This window comes from Bactrocera neohumeralis, chromosome 4 (genome assembly GCF_024586455.1).
Source record: "Bactrocera neohumeralis isolate Rockhampton chromosome 4, APGP_CSIRO_Bneo_wtdbg2-racon-allhic-juicebox.fasta_v2, whole genome shotgun sequence".
Lineage (NCBI taxonomy): Eukaryota > Metazoa > Arthropoda > Insecta > Diptera > Tephritidae > Bactrocera > Bactrocera neohumeralis.
The window spans coordinates 7725164-7738712 of record NC_065921.1 but is presented as its reverse complement, the minus strand read 5'-3'; the positions used below and the strand labels follow the sequence as shown (position 1 = coordinate 7738712).

Genomic DNA, 13549 nt, shown 5'->3' with positions numbered 1-13549 from the left:
TTCAGACAAAATATGACATTATTGAACGAAGAACCTGGATATGATCATATTTTCGGACCAACGTCAGAGTGGTTCTTACTAGAGCGGTCATCTTCAGCAAGAAAACAGGCAACAACTGGAATGGACAAATCTTTTCTTCTTTTCATTGGGGATGTTTTTTACGGAGCGGATACTGAACCAAACGCACAACCCTGTTTCGCCTTCTCACTTTAGCTCGCCTTCAAACTTATATTTTACTTTTGCTACCCAGAGGATACTTGGTCTAAGAACGGAAGTCGTGAACTACTTGAGCCATATGTAAAAGAATCGCTTCTGGTCACTCCCAAGTGAATGACGCTCAGAGAACTTGCCTCACTAGCGTGAACTTCTATACACAGGTCTATTCTATTTTAGGTTCCTATGCACATAAAAAAAAAATAAATTTACGAATTCTTCGATATAATTTTTTTAAATTCAAGGTACCTGAGCGCATAAGTCGCCATAAGTCTACAAAGCTGCAAAATTCCTACATGCCACAAATCCTGCCGCAGACGAACTCACAAATACTTGCACTTGACAACTAGCCAGTGGCCACGGCTTAGCAACGCGAATAACGGCACTAACGAGCAACTCAAGGTTGCCAGACGACAAACGCACGCACGCCATTTTCACAAAACGCCATGTGTTACAAGCGAAAAATGGCACATATGTGTGAGTATTTGTATGTAAGCGAAGGTGTGTATGAAAAGATTACATTCTACTTGCTTACAACTAGACACACATAACTACATATGGGCACTTTTTAGTTGGTCTGTCGGTGGCACGTTTTCTGCAGTTTATACACTGATTGACCTGCCAGCAGCAACTTCACTAACGGTACACTATCGCCTAGCGGCGCAGCTTATCTCTGCCAAAATATTTCGACAGCTTTTGGGTTTTTCCTCGAATTCGGCGCAAACAAGTTGACCTTTTTCAGCACTTGCCTATGCCGTTATCTATGCGGGCGACCACAATGCGAAGTTGGTGAAAGGAACAGCGGCTGAGCAACAAACTTAATAACTAGGCTTAGCCAGTAAGTAAATGCGAAATGTCTGACGCAGTAATGTCTATCTTTAACTTCACAGCCAACAGTCGGCAGAAGACAAATCGCGCTCTCCACACCTTTGGCTGCGCTGAAATTGCTCGCGCGTGTTTGTGTGTGCAGTGTTTGTGATTTTTCTTTTGCATTCTTCTGTGCCACATTTTTTTCTGGCTTTAAGTTAAACTGAGCAATCAATTCTCGAACATTCGCGCAAATATTTCCCTTATTTTAATGCTATAAGCGATTTACTATTGCCATACCCCAGCTCAGCCGCAGTTACACAGTGACCCTACTCCGAGTGGCATTCGGACTGTCCTGCGCTGCCACGCACGCGTGTGCAGGTGTGTGTGTAGCCATATATCCTCTACTGCTTCGCATCCCTTCCACAGCCTTGCCGTTGTGCTGATTTACTCTGTCATACCTCGAGTTGTCGATTTTTATGCTTCATCTGGAAGTTCTTATCCCAGTTTGCTATCATTTTTGCTCTGTTTGTCCGGATTTTCCGCTACTTTTTACTTGTGTATGCTGTTTGTTGTTTGTTTTGGTCCCTTTGATTGGGAAACACCTGACTTCAGCATTTTGTTCATTTCATTCTCTTTGGCTTCTTCTTTGCTTTGCAATTTATTTCACGAATATTTCGCATTTTTTCGCCACACGCACGCAGTTGTAACGTTATGCGCTTGGATGTGTGTGTGTGCGTGTATAACTGCGTATTTTTCTTTCATTTTATCGCTTTTTACACGCACATATACATACATATGTATGTATTTGTATGTGTATCCACAAATGGCGCTGCGTATTTCTACACACACACACGCAAACATTTATCAGCGCGTACGTGTCAACATAAGCTTCATTAAAATTGTGTTTTTATTTGTGTTTCGTTAGGATTTTCCATTTCATTTTTCACCACACACTTCATTTTCCAACGTTTTACCCAACATTTTTCAACTTTTTTTGTATTCGCTTAAGTATGTTTGTATGTGTGTATACGTGTATGAGTGCTTTGTACGTTGTTACGAGCTTGTCCTGCGCGCCCATTTCGCCACCAAAAAATGTCTGTTCGCTCAGCCTCCACCTGGTCTCAGCGCTCTTTCATGACATTCTGTAAGTCACAAGGCCGCCTGACAAATGGCATTACATTTTTAATGGGGTATCATCATCGCGCGCATATCCTGTTTCAGAGCGGCATATACCACAAACATATATGTTTGTAAATACACATACATAAGGATGAGCCGATACTTTTGGCCGAGAAAATCAGTTTTAAGAACTCAAGGGAATATATCCACTTTTGAATTTCATAAAATCGGGCATTTGAGAATAATTTCGGAACAGTCGATCCGTTTATCCGACAATTAGTTCCTAAGATATGAGCGATGAGCAAAATTTCTTCGAAGGGACTAGATCATTGCTCAAATTTTTCAAAGACTCTTTTCATTGCCAGATTACGTTCGAAAGAATAAAATTTGACTATAATTTAGATTTTTTAAGCCGATTTGGAGTGTAAATTATGTACTTTTTCGATCATTACCTGTATTCATGTAATTATAAAAATACCGGTATTTTTTGGTTTTTTGATTGTAGCGGATTATCCAAGCAGAGGTAGTTATTTCAATAGCTTTTTTTCGACAGATCAGCGTGATTCGAGTCAAGCTGTCATGTCATTTTTATTCAGTATTTTTGGGCATTTGTTCACGGAAGAACTTAGGCCTGAACAACGTTTACAAATCGTTCAACTAATAAATGTGTTTCGCGACTTCGCTCAACTTATGGTCAACTTAATCGGCCTACTGAGCGTACTGAACGCAACACCATCACCCAACTTGAGACCCAGCATTCATTATTGGATAATATTCGACCGAATAGGACCACGTTCAGCACGCAGTAAAGAAAATATAGCAGCCGTAGCTGAGAGTGTACACGAAGACCGAGGAAAGTCGATTCGGCGCCGTTCGCAGCAACTCGGACTGATGTATGTAACGACTTCTCGCCGTTTACGTCGATATCTTAAATTGAAAGCGTACCAAATACAGCTTGTGCACGAACTGAAACCGCGCGACCTTACTTAGCGACATCGCTTCTTTCTATGGGCTCTTGATCTTGCAGATCTGACGTTTTCGAGCCAACATTTGTTCAACTCTGAGCCTCATTTCTGACTCAAAGAGATTAAAGATCTGCCATTACATCCAGAAAACCCAATAGTTTGGTGTGGTTTGTAAGCCGGTGGAATCATCGGTCCATATTTCTTCAAAAATGATGTCAATGAGAACGCAACCGTCAATGGCGACCGTTATCGCGCCACGAAAACCGACTATTTGATACCTGAAATTGAAGCTCGTGATCTCGACGGCATTTGGTTTCAACAAAATGGCGTCACCTATTTCGCATCAATCAATAGAAGAATTGAGAGATATGTTTTGGGCCGTTCAATTGGCCACCAAGATCATGTGATATCACACGTTTAGACTTTTTGTTGTGGGGATATGAAAAATCTAAAGTCTATGGCGACAATCCCGCTTCGATTCAAGCCTTGGAGCAAACCATCACGCGTGTCATTTGCCAGTTACCACTCAAAATGCTCGAACGAGTCATCGAAAATTGGACTCAATGGATGGACCTTCTGAGACATAGCCGCGGCCAACGTTTGAAAGAGATCAAGAAAATCCAAAATTTTCAAAAATTATTGCGTCTTCCAAGAAAAGTCACAAAAGCTGTAGCTTTCAGTTTGAAAATATTTTTGTTAAGAAGCTCTCCCTAAATTGGATACGGAAATGCAATTCGTATAATAGCCAGATCGTTTATATCATCTATAAACACTTAAGAAGTGCTCTGATAATCCCCATGATCAGCTCTATACCAGCTAGATTTTAGCCGAGCTCTTGTTTTCCAGTTCAAGTCGTACCAGTAGTTTAATTAATGAAAATGTACTTATAACTTAGAATAGAAAGAAAGTTAAAAAGTCCAAAATTGGATTTTGAGATGAATCCTTTTTTTTAGATTTATGTCTGATGAAATTGACTTCCATTACGATTACTCAAAGTAAGGTACAGAGGTTAATTTATTTATATTATTATTATATATTTTGGATGCGAGATCGGGAGATCACTACTTCGGCTGTCTCAAGTTGTGATGCCATAATTGCCTAGACAATATGAGTATTCGACAAAAACTGTCAGCAATAGGGAAGCGATGCCAATTCGCAACACTTTGCAGAACGACAAAATGTCTTTATCAAATTGTGGATCCCAGTAATCAAGGCCACACCCCGTGCATAGATGCTTTGCGGCTTTGGTAAAATAAAATGTTATGAATGCTATTAACGTAGGTATCACTCTGAAGAAAGTATAAACTTACTGGAAATGTTAAATCAAAGCAGTTAAATATTGGCACACCTCTGGGAAAATTCTTTTATGGTATAATAAACTCAGTGAAATCCAACAAAATTTCTCGAGCACCACATACACCAGATAAAGGAAAGTCAAGAGTTTTCATATGGAGAATCGTAACCAGGACACGAAAAATGCTGTTTCAAATTCGAAATGTACTATTAGAAGCTAAAATATCGAAAACACTACTTTTTGGCCATATGTGTATTTGAAACTCCACTTTCCAAAATGACGTTATAAAATGCAAATTACAACAAAATCTTTTACAACTCGATGTTATAACCTCCAAAATGCTTTAATTCCCACACATACCAACAAACTCTTGTTATAGCAATAATGCTCGCAATAACCGACCCGCTCTAATAGGAAATACACTTTTAACAAATGCCATAATTTTATAACGGTTTTTATTGCATACAACGGAATTTTTTGTTTTGCTCGTTTTTATCAGTATTTTTGCCTTGTTTTTTGGTAAAAAAATATTTATCTCCTCCTCTCTCCCGCTTCATTTCTCTTCTTTCGCGTGCCTAAAGCCTGCTTCCGATTTTGATTGATTGCTATTCTCATTCATGTTTTATTATTAATTTGTGCAATAAAATACATTGGCTTTTAAGCTATAATAATCATAGCAATAAAGTGCCATCAGCGACATCAAAGCCAAGAGCAACGCCTGCGTCAGTTTGCGCACACATACAATCATGCGTATAACAGGATTTCCTGGTATATCCGCATAGCTGCGAGGCGCGTATTTGAAGCATTAAAATAGCAGCAAATTAAATGCGAATTTTAAAGCGCTTTCGGGCTTCTCAAGTTGAGCGATGCTTTAAATTGAATTTCAACCGTGAATGATCGCAAGTGGGAAGAATGCTTTAAGTGGAGTTTTCATAATTATTTTTTTTGCGTTAAGTACAGTTAATGGATTTTACACATATATTTTTGAGTTATTATTGCTTAGTAATATATTATTTAATGATATCTTGATATTTTGAAGCAGTTTATCTTTTTCTAGTGCTCTTTATAAGAATAACTGCAATTTAACCTCACTTTTTCAATGCATTTAGTGACTTTTTCCCGTTAATTTGTACTAAAATACTAAATATTTTATGAAATCGTGTAAAAAAATTAGAAAAAATATGTTAATATGCTTTAAAACAGATTTTTGGCAACTTAACCTCACTTTTCCATTTATTTATCTATGTAGATAGAAAGGGTCTCTCGTTTGTTTATATTAAAGTGTTAAAATTATTATTAAATCAAATATAAAAAAAACTGGAAAAAAGATGTTAATATGCTTTATAACAGAGTTTTGGTTACTTAACCTCACTTTTTCAAAATATTCACTTATGTACTTAAAGCGGTTTTCTTGCTAATATGTATCAGGCTATAGAATATTTAATAGAACCGAAGCCAGATAATAGGAAGAGGGTTGTTAAAACGATTTAGAGGGAAGTTTCGTATATTATTGGGTGGTCGAAATTTTGTCAATAGATGTCGTTGAAGTCGTATATCTCCAGTGCTACCAATCACATTGCGCCATACAATATAGTGTTGGAAAGGTGAGATTTTAAGCTAGATTTAACCAAAGAAAATTAAATTCGCATCCAAAAAATTCGGAGAAGTTGGAAATATGTACAGCAGTTCAAAAATGAGTGAACATTATGAAGAAATTCACTATATTTTGAAACTTTTGTATAATATGTAAAGGGAAGAAGGCCATGCATGCCGTCAATAAAATTTGTGAAATTTACGGAGACGATGCTGTATCAGTTCATGTAGCACAACAGTGGTTCGCTTGCTTTCGTTCTGGAGATTTCGATATGAAAGATGCATCTCGCTCTGGTCGACCTATCGTTGAAAAACTCGATGAAATTATGGAAAAGATTGATCAGGACCATCACATAAGCAGCCATGACATCGTTTTGAACCACTTAAAAACGGTTGGTTACAAAAAGAAGCTCGGGTTAACATCTGCGATTCTTTGATGAAACGAAATTAAATCGAACCATTTCTGAAGCGAATGGCTACAGGAGGCGAAAAGTGGATCAAATACGACAAAAATGTACGAAAGAGATGGTGAAGCTCAACAAATGGTCGCAAAGCCAGGATGGACGCCTCGAAAGGTTATGCTGAGTGTTTGGTGGGATTGGAAAGGAATCAACCACTATTAGCTGCTCCAGCCTGGTCAAACGATTGATTCTATATTTTACTCTCAACAACTGATGAGATTGAAGCAAGCAATCGGAAAAACCGGCCAGAATTGATCGACAGAAAGTGTCTCGTCTTCCATCAAGACAACGCTAGACCAAACACATCTTTGATGACTCGGCAAAAACTGGAAGAGCTTGGCTGGAAAGTTTTGATGCATCCACAATATAGCTCTGACCTTGCACCATCGAACTACTATTTGTTTCGGTCAATGCAGAACTCCCTTAATGGAGTAAAGTTGGCTTCAAAAGAAGTCTGTGAAAACTACTTGTCGCAGTTTTTCGCTGAGAAACCAGAAACGATTTACATTGATGGAATAATGTCTTTAGCGGAAAAATGGCAAAAAATGGTCGACCAAAATGGTACATATTTGGTTCATTAAAGTTCATTATAAATAAAACAAAAAATTGAAGTTTGATTAGAAATACCAAAAGACTTTTTCGACTACCCAATATATTGGTTATATCTGACAGCGGAAGCAGACAATTTTATGCTACATGTACATATGTAAAAACTCAATTTCGATTTTTTCGATGATACGTTGTTTTGTATTTTAGGTGACGATATGGATTCTTCGGAACCTGCTGCTATTAGATTTTATAGGAGTTAGTTTTCAAAAATTCTATATAATCGAATTTTAGGGATCTGTGATAGGGATTATATACAAGTATAATAATACCGCCTCCTCTGAATATCTGGCATACTGCTCAGCAAGCCTTAAAGTGCTAACCAACCAAATAACTGAATACTACCGCCTGCTAAAAGCCACACGGAAGCAGTAAGCAGTCATTGAATTTTTTATGCTCTCGCATGAAGCACATATAGGCCGAGCCTCGTGGTTTATTAAAAGCAAACGACTTTTTTCGCACACAGAAACACTCAATAGCGGCTTGTTACATTTATTTTTATTATTATTGTGATGATGTGAAAGGAAAATTGGCTGAATGTTAAATGTGCAGAAAGGTAAAGTGTTATTTGTTAGTATGTGTCGAAGGATAGTGCATAGAAAAGGCACAAAACTCTGCGTCAACTAAACGCGATGTGAGCCGTAGTGTAAACTAAAAACATATGTACAAACATGAAGTGCGGAACAAAAGGCAGTGGAGGTCACATGTCTGTATATATACAGCAGTGTATGCGGTAGCTAAAAGCGTAAAATGTTTAAAAGCCCATTCTGTAGGCAATATTATCGCACGGCATAGAAATTCATAACAACAAAGACGACAGCTTTTCACAATCAATAATCGATTTAACAGACATTCAAGCCGATTTGGCTTTTTTGTGACCAAATTGTTGTGACATGGTAGTTGTGAATTTTACAATGTGTAACGGTATTTCGTTCAACAGTTGCCTTTATTGTTAGATTCACTTAAGCCAGCCCTTTATGGTCATGCGCACACACACACACAGAGGCACACAGGCACTCATAACGGGCTGTGCGCCCACACATTGTCATTGTCATTATAATGGGCCTACAATGCTCGCCTGCACTTGGCACTTAGCGGCAACACCCAGTCGAATATATATAACTACATACATACACTTATATATATGTATATGTATGTACATGTATATCGAAGCGTATGCGGGCACACACGGCGTATACGCAACTTTAATGCAATTCACTATTATTAGTGATAAATATACGAGCGCATGGGGCACTAGCTTGTTAAGCAACGCATTTACGGCGCTCATAAATCCTGCCAGCGACACTAAACGGCTGTATGCCATAGTGTCTAATAAAAGCGTGAGTGCGTCGAGTTGGAAGGCAGGCTATTTTGGAGCGCGCCTTGCTGCTGATGTTGTTGTTGCTGCTGTTGTTGTTGCTGCTATTGTTGTTTTTGTTGTTGTTGTTGCGTTTAGCTAACGCACCCATGATGCGATAATGTCAACTGGCAGATATCCACTAAATTTAACTTTGAAGGCCAACAGGGAGTCGTGCTATACATTCACACATGTGTGTGTGTGTTAGTGTGCGAAATCGAGCGATTTATGCGCACGTAGCCGCAGACGCCACTACATTTATGCCTATCTATGCTAGTGGATTACACTACTGGCTGTGAGTCTGGCTGAGGCGCAGGAGCTGGTCATCATATATACATATGTGCGTGTGTGTGTGTGTGTGTGGTAACCAAATTTATGTTTTGCTGACCAACGGTAGCTGGTTAAACACAAAGCCAAGCAGCCGCGCACGCATTTGTATGCGTACAGAAATGGGAAACCTATTTGCTCTGCGCTGAGGAGTGGTGCTTGCTTACTTTGGCATACATAAATAGGCGAGTGTACGGCTACCCAACGCAAGCGGTTATGTTTTTTCATGTAAAACGATTCTGCACACAAACACGCGCACATACTCAAAGGCGCCCAAAACTATGCTTACACAGCGGGTGGGCCAATGTGGCTCTATATCTCTCTTCTCGCATTGCGCTGGAGTGTTTATTTATATTTGCGTTTGAGTGGCGCGTGGTAATGGCTTCCGTCTGTTTGTTTATGCGGCCGTGCAACAAGGTGAGGTCGCACAGCCAAACAATGACAATGCGCGCGATATCACGCACACCTACCTACCTGCCAGTGTATGTGTATTGTTTCTTTATACAAATCCAATATAAGACTGAGACACTCGTATGCAGCGCCCGTTCATATGTTTGTATGTATGTATGCGAGCAGCGACTTGTGTGCATGTGAAAGGGTAGTTGACTGCTTGTGGCGTGCAAAAAACGCCGATTGTCATGTTGCTAATAGCATTAGCGCAACCACACTACCCCAAACCGTTACAGCCGCTATGCTTGCTATGTGTGTGTGGTTGCACATATGTATGTATTTTCTTTTCCAGCAAATTTTTATGCTTACTTTTTAGTATATTCTGTTTTATTTTATCTCTATTTGCATTTATATATGCCTCCAGCCATCGCTCGCCCATTCACCAACACATTCACAATACCTGTCATTGTAATTTTAATTCAATTAATGGGTTGACGTTGACGTTTGACGCTTGCAACATCTACGATTACATGTCAAATTATGTAACAAAAAAAACTCACTGCTGTTGGCTTTAAATAAAAATTTAATTGCAAATCAGCGCGCTATTCTCTCTACGGAATTGTTTGTTAAGTGCGAATAGATTAACATTTTTTTCGGTATCAGCATTTGTATAAATATGCGATAGATTTCTGTTACTTGATACGATAAAATCACAACATTTCAATTATTTTTTTTTATGCAAAAACAATATCTCTGAACAAGAGCATCATAATTTCTCACCTTGGTGAGAAGGCTAGGACCCTCCATGTAAAAAAACACCCTTAATGAACACCCTCATCTCCACACCGTTCGATACCTAGGCGACTACCTATCGTGCGGCTTTTTCAATCTACTCCTAGAGAAAATAGATCGAGCTACAGAGCTGAATAGAGAAGGTACAATATTCTATAAGAGTGTACAGCTACTGGCGTACGCCGACGGCGTCGATATCATTGGCCATAACAACCGTTAGATCAGCTTTCCTCAGCCTAGAGAAGAAAGCGAAGCATATGGGTCTGCTTGTGAACGAGAACAAGACGAAGTATCTCCTGACATCAAACAAACAGTCGTCGCATTCGCAACTTGGCTCCCATGTCCTTGTTGACAGTCATAACTTCGCAGTCGTAGATAATTTCACCTATCTTGGAACCAGCATTAACGCCACCAAACACGTAAGCCTCGAAATCCAACGCAAAATAACGCCAACAGGTGCTACTTCGAACTGAGAAGGCAATTGAGAATCAAAGTCCTCTCTCGACGAACAAAGGCCAAATTCTACAAGTCAGTCATCGTCGCCGTCCTGCTATATGATGCGGAGGCATGTACATACGATGACAACATCTGATGAGTCGGCTTTACGAGTTTTCAAAGAAATGTTCTGCGGAAGATTTATGGTTCTGTGCGCATCGGCAACGGCAAATACCTCAGTCGATTGATCAATGAGTTGTACGAGATATGACATAGACATAAATCAGCGCTGGCTAGGTCATATTGTCCATATGGATGAAAACACTGCAGCTATGGAAGTATTCGACGCATTACCCGCCGGGGGAAGCAGAAGAAGAGGAAGACCTCCACTCCGTTAGAAAGACCAGGTGGAGAAGGATCTGGGTACATTTGGAATCTACAATTGGCACCAAACAGATTAAAATATGTCGGTACTCATACTTTTACTCGACGACGCGCCTACGCTTGATCTTAGATAAGTAAGCTGTTAGGCTCAAATCACGTTGTCGATCTAGAAAGGTCTGATGATCCATTTCTGGAAGTTTTGGAAATCAGAAACGATCAGTATTCAGAGCTGTTCAAGTGAATTTCTACGGTTTGTAGCGAGGACCACCCTTACGACTTGACCTAACGTAACCTAGAACATTGAGAATCACAAGAATATATGGTAAATCTCAAAGAGTCTTGTACCTTGTTGCTGTAATGGCAGAAAACATTTCTCAAATAATTTTCAAGACAGTCAGTGGTTGGATAAAACTCCAGATCCACGCTTTTAATTAGACAACTTGAGGAACGTACCATTTACAAATACTTCTGATCGAATTTGACCCGTGCTGATCCGTTCCGTGATCTTTTAGTTCATGTGGAATTTGATCTGTATATGTCAATTAGTGTGACAGCAGTTTCCGGCCTGAAAAGCTTGTCTTCTGATTTGTACTATGCAAAAAGTTTCCTTGAAATTTGTGTTTCCAAGTTAATCACGGCTACGGAACATTTCAAAATGTTGCAGAAATGCTTTGAGGAGTCGATTTAATCACAAACACAAGTATTTGAGAGGTACAAACCACTCAGTGAAAGTCGTGAAGTCATCAAAACCTTGCTTCATGCGTGTCGAATCCATCCACCTCTGTGGCAGACGAAAGTATCGAAAAAGTTAAAGAAAAAGTATTGCAAAATCATCATTTTGGCATTAAAGCGATAGCAGAGGATCTCAACATCTCTTTTGGATCAACTCAACACATATTGGTTAATGTTTTGGCTATGAAATATGTCAATGTTAGACTTGTACCAAAAGACCTGAACTTTTTGCAAAAAAGATTCGAGTAGAGCTCGCAAAAAGATGCTTAACAACTTAGCTGAGGACTCTTAATTCAACAAACGTATTAGAACTGGTAACGAAATGTGAATTTATGCAAATGACGTCGAAATTGTCCAACAAAACCAAAAGTCGCTAAAGGCCATGAGGGTCATACCAGCGGAGGCTTATAACCAGTGTATGGAAAATTGATTCAAATTTGACATGCTTGTAACCAATGTATGGAAAATTGGATTAAACTTTGACGTGCTTGCATTGAATCAGGCCATAATAAAGATTTCTACTAAAATATGTGAAAATGTTTTTTTGTCAGTCCGGGTCAAATTTGATCATGCTAAATTATTGTTATAAAGATTTGAAATATTTTCGCAGAGAATGTTTTAAAATAAGGAATATATATATTTATTATAATTACTTGGCACTGTATAAACAGTCTTACTTTTCTGTCATCTCCAAAAATTCTTATGATGAAGCAGTTTCTATGGTAATTATAGCTATAATTATTATTCACTTATTATTCACTAAAGCTGTGTTATTGCGATATTTCACATTTGTTTTCAACAACTGATGCGATTCACTTATTTCCTAACAATTCTAACATCTATTTGATATTTTCGAATTTTAAATTAAACTTTTTTAATATTTCTTTAATTTTTCAGTTACTGATTATTACCTAAAATACCACAGCGAAACACGATAAAACCGATTTTTTATTTTAAAAAGACAGATTCTTTCATTTTCTGAATATTTTAGATTTGCACAAATAATCGCACATAATCCACTAATTTTTACAGACCATACTTCAGTACAATTTCACTCCAAAATTCACCCGTCAACAATACACTATCTTAATATAACTTTCTTGTTTCTTAACACTAACAAATATTCAAATAAATATTCGCGCACCGCTCGAAAGAAACGCTTCCGTTACATTCGCCAGTCATCCCTTAACTAAATTCGAATTGGCTAAGAACGGTCTCGCTGGCGTCCACATGGAACAGCAGAACACTACGTTTTCCGTTGGAATAACTGTGCATTTGGCAGTGTCGAAGGCACTTGGGCTTTAAGTCGTTGATTTCTAGCGGACTTACTACTATTTTACTGTTATTGTGGTGAGTTCAGTATTTTATTTGCAATTGGCAACCCATGCAATTTCACTCAGTGTCTTCTGCGCAAAATCGCCTTTTGACACATTCTTTGCATTCCGATTTCAAAAATCATCTGTGAATGTTTTGTTGATTTGTTGTTATTGTAGGCGATATACTATGCAACAGCGCAATTTTACTTTGGCTTCGATTATTTTGCTTTAATAAAGAGTTTTGATAAATATACTTTTCTGATTTCTTCTTGACTTGACTTCTTAAGTGGCGAAAAAGGTCATCATTAGGCACTAAGTCATTTCTTCTCTTTTGAGTGTATAGTTTAAATTTGATTAAATTCGACTTCCATTCGGACAGTATGTTTTAGGCAACGTAGGCTCTGGGTTATAATTAGGCGACCTAAACTGATGGCGACTGCAGTACCACAACACTACCATCCTAACTACCATCCTAACTAAACCTAGTGCTTAACTCGACCCGTAAATCCGGTTTTGGATAAAAGCTCATCATAATAACGATCTTATAGCTTATAGTAATTTCTCTCGAAGACCGATCTCATTTATATGTCCATATTCTTCGGCACCATATATAGAGTGACCATTTCGAGGTTCTCTTTTTTTTAAAGTAAGAAGAGAAAAAACCCAGAAACTTGAAATTTAATGAGGAATGTTTGTTATCATTTGAAAAATTATCCCTTTCGAATGCTGGCCGTGGCTACGTCTCAGATGGTTCA

The 13549-nt window shown here is 38.5% G+C and overlaps 1 protein-coding gene across 1 annotated transcript in view; it reads right to left on the bottom strand.

Annotated features, from left to right (window-relative positions):
- Positions 1-12737, bottom strand: part of LOC126756875 (uncharacterized) — a 375204-nt gene extending 362467 nt beyond the window's left edge. The window contains exon 1 of the mRNA XM_050470358.1: positions 12156-12737. The gene's annotated coding sequence lies outside the window, so the exon portion shown is untranslated. The remainder of the gene's footprint in view (positions 1-12155) is intronic.
- Positions 12738-13549: the final 812 nt, after the last annotated feature.